This window comes from Ursus maritimus, unplaced genomic scaffold, assembly GCF_017311325.1.
Source record: "Ursus maritimus isolate PB19 unplaced genomic scaffold, ASM1731132v1 scaffold_6, whole genome shotgun sequence".
Lineage (NCBI taxonomy): Eukaryota > Metazoa > Chordata > Mammalia > Carnivora > Ursidae > Ursus > Ursus maritimus.
In genome coordinates this window covers 84,724,818-84,738,609 of record NW_024426774.1, presented here as the reverse complement: position 1 = coordinate 84,738,609, position 13,792 = coordinate 84,724,818, and the positions used below count along the sequence as shown (strand labels likewise).

At 47.9% G+C, this 13,792-nt stretch overlaps 1 long non-coding RNA gene across 1 annotated transcript; it reads right to left on the bottom strand.

Moving 5' to 3' along the window:
* Positions 1-9,715: 9,715 nt before the first annotated feature.
* Positions 9,716-13,150, bottom strand: LOC103682575. The gene is made up of 2 exons (XR_573419.2): positions 13,001-13,150; positions 9,716-10,741 (listed from the first exon to the last, which is right to left on the bottom strand). It is a non-coding gene; the product is annotated as an uncharacterized LOC103682575 (long non-coding RNA).
* Positions 13,151-13,792: the final 642 nt, after the last annotated feature.

Here is a 13,792-nt window from a genome sequence, read left to right as displayed (position 1 = left end):
TAACACCTGGAATAAGCTACTTAGAAAGTATTTGGGAGTACAGTGTGGTGAGGTTGAGGGCCATCTGGCCCAACTGGCTCGGTGAAATGCATGAAGTCAGGTAGAGGAGGAACGCTGAGAATGCGCTTACCCAGCTCCAGCAAACGTGCTTCCTTTTGCTCTGCTGGGACCTCACCCTGCCTGCTTGTTTGCTGCTTTCTTCCCCCGTCTTCCTCCAGACTCTCTTTTCATGAGCCTTCTCCTTGGCCCGCCAATACTCCAGGTCCCCGCTTCCCTGTGTCCTTGTTCCCTGGACTCTAATCTCCTCCTCCTCTGCAGTTCGCCCCCTCCAGATATACAACAGGAAACATCTCCCATGGGGCATAGCCTTGGGCTCCCACGTCACCTGCCTTCTGGGACAGGCCTGAACCAGAGGCTTCTGGGCCACAGCACCCAATTCTTATCAGTGGTTCTGTTTTGCAAAGAGAGTCTTGGAAATAGAATAATCAAAATCTCAGCTAACAGACATGAGCTAGGCTGAGTTAAAAATTAAAGTGGACAGGTCCCAACCATAACCTAGAGTGTTTGCATTATTCCATCCTAGGGAAGGGAGTGCCTGGTTGATGAATGACTAAACATGAATGACTAAACCGTTGCACTCAATGAACAGATGAAACGGAGGCCTGATGGCCAATCTAAAGGAAATGTATTTCCCATGGTCAATGTCACACACTCAGCTTCTAAGAACTCGGAGAGGATTTCTATCTCATCCTTCCAAGACAGGGGTCAAATACGAAGCCTCTTGTGGGATCCAGGGAAAGCTAGCTCCTGGTCACACATATGGTGCAGTTGTCAGTTCCTAATGGCACGTGTAGAGAAGAGTTCCCCTTGAAGCCCAGAGAGTTAGCAGGCTCCATCATGGAATTAGGTGATTACTCATTAGCATTTGCATCTGCAACCCAAGGGAAATTAATTTTCCATTCTGACCTGTGATTTCTAATCAATGTTACCTTTAATCAAATGCTTGATGATCACAATTTGAGTTTCATTTAAACCACTTGCCTGAGCCAGAGGTAGGAAGTGGCCAAAAGATGACAGCCCAGAAGAGAGGTCCTGTTTGCTGGGCCTCTGGTCTCAGTGGAAGGAAATGGCATCACAGAAGAGAGGCAACCTCCTTAATGGAATGGGACAGGGAAAGAAAAGAGTGCACGGTATGGAGTAAAAGTCAGGGATCCACACAAGAGCCCCGTATCCATGTAGTTGATTCCACTGCGAGTAAGTTTCATAAGATAGGGAGCTGTGGCTGACAGGCACAGCGTTGGCTTGCACACATGGTGTTTGAAAGAGCTGAGGTTGGGTCCTTGTGTTCTAATCCTTTCCTTCTGCCTTATTTCGTATTCCTACAAAAGGGGGTCGGGGCAGAAAAATAGCTACGCAGAAGCTCACTGTGGAAAATCTCTTGAAAGACGATCAGCAAGATTGATGTGCAGGCAGTTAATAACTTTAAAAGTAAAGCAATCTCAGAAGATCTATGATTTTTTAACAAAATAGGGTGAAGGTGGGCAGCACTCAAAACAGAATGGTGGTAATTATTCGTAGAAGGAAGTCCCTAATGAAGCCTAAAACAAAGCCCTAAAGAAAGAGAAAGAAGATCAGCTCCAAGTACTGTTTACGTAACCTCAGGGGGTTTGAACACCAAGGACTTACAGTGCCTGAAACACCGTGAGCAAATGAGATGGAGGGCGGCTGAGCGTTAAGAAATAGAGTTTTTGGCAGAAGGTCAAAGAGAGTGAACGGATGTGGTGGGGCTGGGGGAGAGGGAGGGAACCGGGGGTGAGCACAGCTTTCATGTTGAAAGAAAGTTTGCAAAAATAAAGGCTTGGTTGCTGAAGAAAACGCATAGAGGGAGGAGGGTTCTGTTGACTGGGGCATGAAGGGTGGCTTTGCCCCTTGTTTCCGGGCGTCTACCCCAAGGGCCTGGAGCCCAGGCACCACGCCACAACACTGAGGCAATGCTCCTTTTCAACCACCTGGTACCACTCAGCTGAGCCGGATATGAGTCTACAGTGGAAACTACCAGAAGAACATGATGGCCTAGGGCTGTGCATCCCTCCTCCATGTTTACTGAGTGCCAGACCAGGCCAGATCTTGGAGCTAGTCAAGTGAACAAACACAGATGAAGTCTGTCCCCTCCACTCGGAGCCAAGCCAACTGAGGCAGAAGTACTGGGACCCAGAGCAATCAGTTATTGTGATTGAGTAATCACAATAATTAGTTAGACGTGAACATCCTCACAAAGGGCTTTCACACACTTCAGCTCTCTGGGGCCTCAGTGACCCAGTGAGACAAAGGGCACAGATCTTACTCATTACAGTATATATACCTACCGTATTGGCATACATATTAGTGCACATACTAGTCATTAGTATGCATACTGCTGTTAAACCATTCTACTAAGGAGAAAAGCAAGTCTTGGGGAAGTTTCAAAACTGTCAAGAGGCAGAAGGCAGATGACACCCTGGTTATGTAAACCAAACTGGTTCAGAAATTTGAGCACACCGGGGCCTCGGGATGGTCCTGCATGCTCATGGAAAATCCTCCTTATGGAAGCCTTGTCCTTCCCCAGCTGCACAGCCTTCTAGCCATTCCTCTCCTCCTCAGGGACCACTCCCTTCTGCAGGCGGGCCTATGTCGCTCACTCATTCACTCGCTCAGCTCATGTTGACTGCTTACCTCCCATGCGCTAGGCACTGGGTTAGGCGCCATTACCACATCTGACAGGTTAGGGCGTAACTACCTCTTAACTTAAAAATAATCTTTCTGATGACATAAAAAGACCTGCTTTATTTATGTGAAATCCACTTAAGATAGAAATTTTGGGGGGGGAAGAAATTTAAGGAATTTTAAGTAGTGTAGCATAATTTGGTTAGAGAGAAGGTAGGGCTTCCTCGGGGAAGAATGTTCAAGGAAAAGCACTAAAATACAGAGCCCGCAGAGCGGGGAGCTCTGAACCAGCCTGCTGCGGATGTGTGGCTTGAGAATAAGGCTGGACATGCAGGCCGGGGGTCAGTCTGAGGAGCCCTTGAATCCAGGCCGATTTGCAACTATTTGCACAGGCAGGACGTTCCAAGGTGGCACATGAAATGCAGAGGCGGGAAAATTCTTTGTGAAGAAAGACGTCTAGGAGGGCAGGGAATCTCAGAGACCTGTGCACGCTCAAAGAGGCACTCAGCAATGTCTCCTGAATGAATGAATGAATGAATGGCGCTGTGAGCCAAAGAGGCTGCCCACAGAGGCTGTGACGTCCCACATTCATTCGCGAGAACACAGCCTCTCAGGGGTGATGGTTACAGCGAGCCTGCGGACGCCGCCGGACACAAGCCTACAGAGGGAAGGATAGGGATGACGGACACTCGGCTGTCTCCTCCCAGGCTGCAGGGACGAGAGGAGGGGAGAGACATGCAGGGGACAAGGTGCCCAAAGTGTTCTGCTTCCCAGTCCCCGCCGCAGTCCCCGCACCTGCAGCTATGCGGGGGCGGAGGCAGGGAGGGACTTCATGGGATTCAGTCTTCATAGTGAGGACTGAAGGGTCCCTTATACACCTTAAACTACTACAGTGTTATATGTCAGTTATATCCCCATAAAAATGGGGCCCCAAGATGTCCTATTAACAGTCATAACTATAATATTGCCTTAAACTTTCCTTTTGGAATAAATAAAGCAATTACAGCTAAAGCAGTAATAACAAAATGATTTCACCTCGTTATCCTGTTTACCCTCAACACCCCAGGAGCTGCACATAATTCTCAAGGACCCTGTGACCCTTTTGGCTGGCAGAAGCGAAGTTTGAGAGGGATGACTTCCAACACCTGTCCCATTGCTTTAGGCTCAGGGACAAAGTTTCTGTGTATTTGTGTACAGAAGAGGGCGCATAATTGCTTTTTTTTTCTTTTTTAACTTTAGCTACTCATTTGAAAGCATTGTCAACTGCCAATGCCTGATACCCTTCAAAGCCTGTGGAACAAAAAAATTGAGAGAGCTTTCTATCCTGGACAATTGGGTTCCAGATGCTTGGGATGTGGAAAAGGACAATAGCGAAGGGGCTCAGAAGTGTGCAAATGTGGACTCCCTGACCCTCACCCCTTAACTACAGTGTGCCAGTCACAAGTGAGTCGCTGTGCAGGAGGACAGAGCATGCCATATGGAGACATGCCATCCCCCAACTGTGAGACCAGAGGGAGGTGGGGACACCTTTCTGTTTGGTACAAGCACTAGAAAGGCCAGCATCACTTTAGCAGAGCTCAATTGCCACACTATCTATTATGGCTCAGTGTTGACTTCATGCTCTCAATTATCCGTAAGGATCAGGTTCAATTAGAAGTTATCAATCAAAATCCAGCAATGTATTTTTTAATGTCACCAGGAAATCCTTGAGCTCAGACAGTTTGCTCTTCCTTGCATCTGCAGGGCATACATTTTAGCCTGGAGAACAGAGGTCAGTGCTCCCTTGGAGGAGGACTCCATGAGTGGCAATTCTAGAACAGATGTGGCAGGTGGGGGACAGGCAAGGAAGTGCCATCTGGGGGAAGAAGACAAATGGCAGGGAGGTTACCATACATGCTGGGAGGGCCAGCCTCACCTAACCTACCGCTTTCCCAGGGTCAGGGCCCCTCATCAGCCCTAAGCCTCATTCCTGGCCTAAGTCCTGCTTTGGATTCCCTGACAGAAAAACAAACAACATTTGCACAGCACCATTTCATTCAAGATGCTCCATCCACATCAGTCCCTCAATAACCCCGTGAGGTTTACCACCGTTCGCAGAATGGCAGCTGAGGCTCAGGAAGGTTCAGTCCTTCCCAAGGTCACATAAGTAGGAGGAAGGTGAAGGGTTAGAGCCCCAACCTCTTGGTTTCAGACTCCTTGGGCTTCCTCAGTTTCTAACTACACCCATGCTGCCTTCAAAGGAGGAAAATTATTTTTGTCTTCAAAATCTAACCTTTCCTTGTGGCTTCAACAGCTCTCCCTTGAAGCCCCTACAAAGAAACAGGATGTCCAGGCTCTGGGTGGAGGAGGGCCCTGCAATGCCCAAAGGGGAGCATGTCCAGCAGTGTGCGTAATGCACAGGGAACAGTTAAGAAACTATGCAAAAGTAGGTGTTAAGTGAAAAAATTACAACGGTAGAAAAGTGTGCACAAGGTATACATAAGAACAAAAATGGATAGAAAAACAGAAATACATGTGGTTTGACATGACCGGACAATGGTTCTAATTGTTTTTTCTTGACATTAAATTTTTAATGATTTTTTAAGTAATTGGCAATTCTGAACTAGCAGCTACCATGAAATATGAATGAGAGGAGTCATTTGACCTTTCTCCCAGCCTAAAGGGCTCTGAGTTTTAAGGATGTAAGGAAAATGGGCTGTTTTCCCCCTACTTAATTGCAGGATTTATCCAGTGTGTCTTTCCTGGGAGATCAGTCCTCTTTCCCCTTGCTTCAAAGTTAAGAGGGGACCAAGGAAACAGTCAATACCTCAGACGTGCAAAAATGGGCCATTGGGAAAAATACGCTTTCTTGCATGTGCTGAATCCTCCTGAACTGTTTTCCAGGCCTGGGAAGGGTCTCGTGCACACTCAGCTGCTTCTCCCTTCTGATCGGCTCTGGACTGGCACACCCTGGGAGCCTCTCCACCAAGGCAGCAATGGGCCAGAGGCTGGGACGTGATCGTCAGGGCCTTTGGGAGGGCAAAAGGGGCCTTACGTAAAGTCATGCCTAGACAGGAGGCATCCACTGGGACTGTCCAAGGCAGACTGTGGGAAGTCAGAATTCTGGGAATTAACCATGTGGCCACCAGAATCTCAGCCTAAAGCTCTAACTGGGGGACTCTCGAATTTTCTTATAATGATCCCAACGCATATTCCAAGAATGCTATAGACTGAATGTTTGTGTCCCTGCAAAGTTCACATACGGAGACGTATGTAGGTCATGAATGCAGCACCCACACAATGTGACTAGTGCCCTGATAAGAAGAGACATGGAAGAGCTTGCTTCCTCTCTCTGCCAATGAGGGCATTAGGAGAAGGAGGCCATCTGCAGACCAGGAAAAGGGCTCTTGTCCGGAAATGAATTGGCCAGCGTCTGGATCTTAGACAGTGAGAAATCAATTTTTGTTGCCTAAGCCACCCCACCAATGGTAGTTTGTTGTAGCAAAATACCCTGACACCTTCTATTCTAAGACTTATCTGCAAAATTTTGAAGTTTTTGAGAGTAGCTATGCAAAAATTCAAAGAGATTAAGGACTATTTGCTGATGTCACCAGCTTCCTATAGTCTTCTTATAGACAGCTTATAAATTACCCCAATTTTATCTTTTTCTTGAATAAAGGTATAGAGAATTTTTTTATACATCCATGATAACATTTACCTTATCTTCTTGAAACCACAGAACTGTTTTACCCAGAAGTAAAAGCAGTGATTGGAAAGCACAGACACCGTATGTTGAAGCAGAAAGGAGAATCACTAGGTAGAAACAGAGAATCTAACACAAGTACCCGCAGGCGTCGGCAAAATCACGGCGGGAAAGCCTGGCAGCAAAAACCTATTTTAAATCTCAGTTTAGTGACTTTATTTTTCTTTTATTGGTTTGTACATAACAGTTTTCTGCAATGAATATGTATTACTGTTGTAATTAGATGAGCAATTTTAAAAAATAACTGTCTAGCTGTCCTGTTTTCTAGATTGTTTTTGGTCGCTGAGGTGGCGCTGAGATTGCTCATTGTAGGGGACAGCAGTCTTCCCCACAGAAGCTCTGTCCATCTTGGGGGCACTGCTGTTAACTTAGGACAGCCTAGCAAGTGGTGATTACAATGATATAATGATATTCCAGAGTCATCATGAAAAGATGAATTACATTATGTATTTTCTGCTTAGAAAAGTTCAGAAGTATTTGTACGTGTCATAAAGGTGTTCACGAGCCACAGTGACATTTTAAAGTTTTGACCCTGCAAAGGTTTGAACCGCCAATGATCTGGAAAATGCACGATTGCGAGCAGCCGCTCCGCAAGCACTCCTGGCCAGTGCGGTGATGCTGTGCACAATGGACAGTGTGGACACGGGCTGTCTGAGCCCCAGTGTGATCACTGCTTTACCTCGGAGAAGGCTCACGGACAAGGTGGTGCACAGCACACACCTCTGTTTTAAACCGTTGATTCATTCCTGACAAACAAAAAGTGGGTCCGTAAAAGCAGGGGTGGGGAGGAGCGGAATTTGCCCAGTATTCTGGTGTTTAGTTTGGGAAAAGGAAACAAGCAGAACTGAAAATTCACTTCTTTTTTTTTTTTTTAAAGATTTTATTTATTTATTTGACAGAGAGAGAGAGAGCCAGCGAGAGAGGGAACACAAGCAGGGGGAGTGGGAGAGGAAGAAGCAGGCTCCCAGCAGAGGAGCCTGACGTGGGGCTCGATCCCAGGACTCTGGGATCACGCCCTGAGCCGAAGGCAGATGCTTAACGACTGCGCCACCCAGGCGCCTCTGAAAATTCACTTCTGACCCTTGTGTTGCTGATCCCCAGAGGCAACCTGGAGCTATCAGGGTCACCTCAGTACGCTGCAGCTGAGCTCTGGTCCCCTTCCACATCCCCTGCAGCAAGGTCGAAGGGAGAGGGGTGGAGGGGAAGGGGTGCGGAGCGGCTGGAGCCTGGCAGTGTCCGCAGCAGCAGTCTCTGGAGTGCTGGCCTCCTGACCTGGAGCATGGTGCCAATCCATGCCTGACACAACGGGCAAGCTGGGGCCCACAGCGCTGTGCCACTGTTTCCAGAAAGCTTTCGAAACTTCAAGCCTCTGTGCAGGCCAATCGGATGCTTGTGTAAGAGCCACATGCCATGGTCGATCCGGAGGCAAACTCCTGCTTGGCCCCAGGGTCCGTTTCGACATCCAGAGCAATTCTCAATCCCCGGAGAGGTGAAAGTCATGTCCTTACAGAGCCGCTTCTCATTAGGAAGGTGAAATTGTCTTTAAAGCGACTTCGTTTGGATTTCCAAACACCCACCTGGCTGCTTCTGCAATCCCTAGTTTACTGAACCTCAGGGTGCTGCCCTGCCGCCCAGCAGTGAGGGAAAGGCTCCCAGGTCCTTTGCTCACAAGCCCGTGGTGCCTGGGCCGTTGCTGATAAAGAGAAGCTGCCGGAGAGGCCAGCTGCCCTAACTGCAGCTTTCTCTTCCTCCACCCCTAACACTCTCCTGATACCTCTTCTTCCATGCGTCTTCTCCTCGACGTCCTTAGGCCCATAAACCTCTGCCCGATGCCAGGATTCTGCATCCGCTAGGCAGAGCCCTTCTTTGCCATCGTTTCTCACACGAAGACAGCCAGCACTGTAGCTTACTGCTTGATTAGCACTCACCCAGTTGCCCCCATCCATACACGGCCCATGCAGCTCCTTAGACTGTCGTCTCCAGCACTCCGTGCCTCTGCCACAGATCCCTCTCCACTACTTCCCAGCTTTGTCCCTTTTGCCGGAAAAAGGATTTGACATGGTTTGAAGGGCTTCCTGCTTTCAGAGGCCCACTTGGCTTTATTGGTGCCCTTCTGAGATTGAGAGACGGGCTGGGGCTGACGCCCCCTGTGGCTTCTCCCACCTTGACCATCGGGGTCTTCAGGACTCTCACTTAACATTTCTGCCACCACATCCCCCCAACAAACAACCTACCCTCTCAATGCCCAGACTTGCCCTTTGTGAATTGCTTCCTGCAGACTATAGTTTTTTGATAATACTTTAACTGTTAAAACCAAAAACGCTCCCTATTGTGGGTATTAACCATAGTCCCTGGTCAAGAAAACCTGGGTTTGTCTCCGCCAGGCTCCCTGATTGCCTGCTGGTGGTGTCTCGATGTACCCACTCCCACGGATAGATGGCAGTCAGTGTCATCGTTGGGCTTCTCCCTGGCCGGGTCCAGGGCAGCTGCTCAGTGGTGATATGCTCTTTGGGCATCTGTAGCAGAATTCACTGAACAACTGTGTCGTTCACCCTGGAATCTACAACTCTGCGGGTTTTCCTTCTTTGCTCTCACTAAAAATAGCCCTAACCTCTGGAACCCTCGGCTGACCTCCTCTCCTGCAGGCTGTTCAAATGCGAGGCTGTTATCGGGAACACTAACCCCAACCTCCTTCGTTTGATCTCTGCCTGTTTCATAAACTGGGGGAAAGGTGATTACAGGCTTCTTGTGGTGGCTTGTCTCCGATGATCCCCTGAATGGCCAAGCTTTGAACAGTGTGCTGGCAGCACCGGTGCTGTTTACTCTGCCTGTGCTCACTGCCTAGGGCTGCCTTTGTTGTTTTGCAAATGGTGTTCCAATTGCTCCCACATCTTCCTAGCACATCCTGCCTCCCTTCAGAAGCCCCTTCCCAGTATTCACCGAAAGGAAGTCATGAAAGAAAATGAACAAATCACAAGAAAAGTAGTGTAAAAACATGTCCCAAACGGTTCCCTGTTCAAACAACGCTGCTCCATTGAACGCACAGCCCCCAAATGACCCACTTTTGTTTCTTCACCACCTGTCTTCCCTGCGCTCTGGAACTGCTCCCTTAGAGCAGGTGACCCTGGAGCTCTGTCGCTGGAGATGGACATGGTCTGTGCTGATTGAGATGATTTCAGAGCTATGTTGATGATAAAGAACCACTTGGACAGGGACCGAGCTCAGTAACAAAACACAGAACCCCAGACTTTGATTCTCATGTGGACTGAATAAGCCAGATGCATTCAGTTTATTCACCAGGCAGGTAAGAGGGAGATGGACGGGTAGATAAATGAGTGGAAAGGTTGATTCTTTTTAAGTCAGTATGAACCTAACTAGAAATTTCATATTGGCAAAAACCAGTGAGCCAAAAATCAAACTCGCACATCAAACTGCTGAACCAAACTGAACTATGGCCGGTCTGACCGCAGAGTCCCTTCCAAGATAACCCGGATGCCATGTCCTTTCCCTGAGCAAGGGTCTGAGCTGGAATATACGCTTCTGTGACAACAATCACATGTTCTAAGTGCATTTTAAACTAAGTTCCCTTTCCATCTGCTCAATAGATACTGAAGATATGCTAGGTGTCAATACCATTCCAGTGCTAGGGTCCCAGTCAATGGTGAGCAAAAGCCTGCTATCCTTATAGATAGTTACAGAGTGTATTGAGAGGGAAACTTAATCCAATAAGCCAACGTGTGCTCTGTGTGTGGTTAAGTGGCGTCCACGCTCGTAACAGGGGAGCTTGACTGGAGGGTCTGGGATAGTTCTCTAAGGAAGTAATGTCATAGCTGAGCCAGTGCCTAAAGGGATTAGTTGCAGTTAATAATTGAAGAGTGGAGAGGCGCAGTGAAGACAGAAGGAAAGGAATGCCCCTGGTAGGTGGGAGGACGGCTGGAGGCTATGGCTGGAATGGGAAAACGGCGCATAGTAATGGTGTAATGGTGCGTCGTAAGGGGCCAGATCTCGCTGGACTTCAGAGGTAGAGGGCACAATTGGCTCCCAGGGCACCAGCGGGCTTCAGGAAGTTGGGTGGGGATAGAAGGATGACATGAGTCTGTTTGTGTTGGAAGAAGACCACTCTCGATCAGGGGCCACAGTGCCTGTGGGAGTCTGGTTAGCAGGTGGCAGGCTGTTCTGGGCCGGGAAGGCCTCACGGAGGTAATTTTGCAGTTTTCCTCCTGATTCCTCCTGATTCCTTCTATCCTGCTTTGAGAATCTCCATTCCTGGGTCTGCCAGTGAAAGTTGCTTTCTACCTGCGGAGAGAAGCTAATTATTAGGATAATAAGAATAGTTATTTATCCCTGTAATAGAAATCTTCATGTTACATTTATACATGACAACATTTCACTTTAAGTTATAATTAATAGGATGGCTTAATCTGCCCAATTCTGACTTTTCGTTGATTCTAATCCCAAGGCAGTGGTCTGATTTTAAGAAAATGGTTACTAGAGCAAATGCCCTTTTCTAAACAACAAGCATCATTACCTTTGCTTAATTAATGAGGCATTTGTGAGATTGGAAGTCAGGAATATATCTCCTTACCATTTTAACTAGAATGCTCCTCACCTCAGCTACCACTTCCACCACCTCAGGCAAAATTCAGTGTGATTACCTTAAAGGCAAAGACAGTACACATCCAATAATGGGAATGCCATGCTCAGTCAGTCCTATCGAGGGGTGGGTTTAGACAGGTGTCTTGCCCCCTTCCAGACTGAGTGGGCTCTGCCCTCTGAGTTTGTTCACCACACCACATGGAAGACTGAGCGCATCGGGCACCTAAGGATCACATTTCCATTACAAAATATCCATTGACCTCACGTGCCAGTTTTGCCTGATAAATAAATCACTGTAGAAAAGGAATGGAATGGGGCGCCTGGGTGGCTCAGTCGTTACGCATCTGCCTTTGGCTCAGGGCGTGATCCCAGAGTCCTGGGATCAAGCCCCACATCAGGCTCCTCCACTGTGAGCCTGCTTCTTCCTCTCCCACTCCCCCTGCTTGTGTTCCCTCTCTCGCTGGCTGTGTCTCTCTCTGTCAAATAAATAAATAAAATCTTTTTTAAAAAAAGAAAAAAGAAAAAAAAAAAAAAAGAAAAGGAATGGAATGGAAAAAACAAGCAACTAGAAAAGTCACTCTAACCAAACTGGGTGAGGTAACATTTCAAAGGCCTTCCTTCATACAAAGGTTTCTTTAAGCCTGCCCAAGAGTTCCTGAGGAGAGAGGCAGGAGGTTGAAGAAGCCAGGCCAGCCGACAGCAGGACGAGATTCCACTGCTGTCCTGGATTTCCAGGGTCTGTTGCTCCTGCTGAATGCATGCTTGCTCGCTCTCTCTCTCTCTCTTCCTCAGAAGGTGACAGCAGGGACGGAGCATGCTAAGATGTCAAGCCAGTGATTCCATGGAGCCTTAGGATTACACCAAGAGGGTTACATCACTCAGCTGCCTCCACAGCATTAGAAAAATAGCGACACATTCTGGGCATGGATGAAGAGACAGCATCTCCAGAATCTGAATTCTCATCCGTCCTTCAGTAAGAGCCTTTGGCAACCAGAGAAAGGCTGGGCTTCCCCTGGATGTGAATCAAAAGTACAGCCTTTCTATGTTGACTTTTAAAAAGAGAGGGATTGAGAGAGAGGGAAAGAGACTATGGTCAATATAGATACATGTTGAGGGGGAAAAAAGTCAGCCTCTCCGCAGGTCGGAACAGCCAGATCTTCATGAACCAGGCTTTGCAGTGAGATTCTGAGAGCAGATTTCCTTCCCAGATCTGCCTCTAAACCACCCTTCACACTTCAGCTTCCATGCCATTCTTCACGTAACCTTTCCACAACAGTTAACTCACAGTTAATTAACTTTCCCATTGTACGTGCCCGTGATCGCCACAACTATGCTAAATAAAGAGCCACCCCCAAACCCACTGGTTTAATATTCTCACTTATTCTCGTTCACACATGTTCAGATTGTCTGGGCGACAACGGGCCAGCAGTGAAGTGACCAGCTGGCTTTGGCTCTGAGAAGCGAGCTGGGCCCAGCTCTGCTCCACACGCCTCTCATCCTCCCCAGATCAGAGGGGTGATTGGGACTTGCCACTCTCATGAATGATGGCCAAAGCTTAAGAGCACAAGTGGGAACATGTAATACCTCTTAAGCCTTGGGTTGGAGGTCGCCAGCTGCCACTCTATTCATACACCACTGGCCGAAGCAAGTCACGTGGTCAAACCTAAAGTCAAAGGGTGAGGAAGCGCATTCCATCTCTAGAGGAGGAACTTCAAAGGCACGTGGGAAACAGAGGATATAATATTGGCAACAATAACCCTACCTACTACACCCGCGAAGAAAATAATAGCAATCACACTGACGATGATCCTTTTTAAGCATGCTCCGTGTGCTGTGACGTGCACTTCCTGTACACTAACATATATGGTCCCCACGACTCCCTGAGTTCTATCCTTATTTGTGGAGGAGGCCAGGGTAGAGAACAGACGCTAAGGAGCTTCCCAAGTCCGCACCACGCACCTTGCTGGAGCTGGGGATCGGAGGCCTGGTCTGCTCTGTATCCTGCCCCTTCATGCCTGTGCCATCCTGGACGCTCTAACAAAAGGTCTCTGAGAGTGTGGGCATGCGGCGAGGCGTGTTCACATGCACTCTGCATGCTGGAGAGCCTGTCACAAACAATGTTCCTTATAACTTCGTTCTAGTCCTGGGAACTTGTGCAAGGAATAAAGGTCACGTCTTCCTTGCGCAAGGTTACCAGTGAGTCACTGGCAGTTTCTAAAATAGAAATTGGCTCAAGAACATGTTTCTATTTCAGAAAATCATGCCAGTATTTGTTGGACAATGAATGTTTTCTCTCTTATTCAATGATACAGGCTATAGGTGCTGAGAAAAGAGCCCCAAACTCTAGGGGGAAAGAATCCGAACCACAGGGACGTCCTGCCCAGGGAGCACAGGCCCAGAACACATTCACACCAGGGTTTTAAAGTGAGTTATTACCACATGGCCTTCAACACAGCATGAATGTCTCACTGTGTTTCCCTTCAGGACCTTTGTATCTATCTCTCAATCTGTAGTTGTTAAAGCAATGGCTGTGTGGGCAGCCACACTGAAAAGAAAGGCTGCATTTTCATGGGTAGAAGATCTTTATAGTCTGGCAGGAGAAAATATAGTTGATTCCAATGGCTTATTTTAAAAATTACCTTATTGGGGCACCTGTGTGGTGTAGTTGGTTAAGCGTCTGACTCTTGGTTTCAGCTCAGGTTGTGATCATGAGATTATGAGACCATGGTCATGAGATTGAGCCCCCCATGG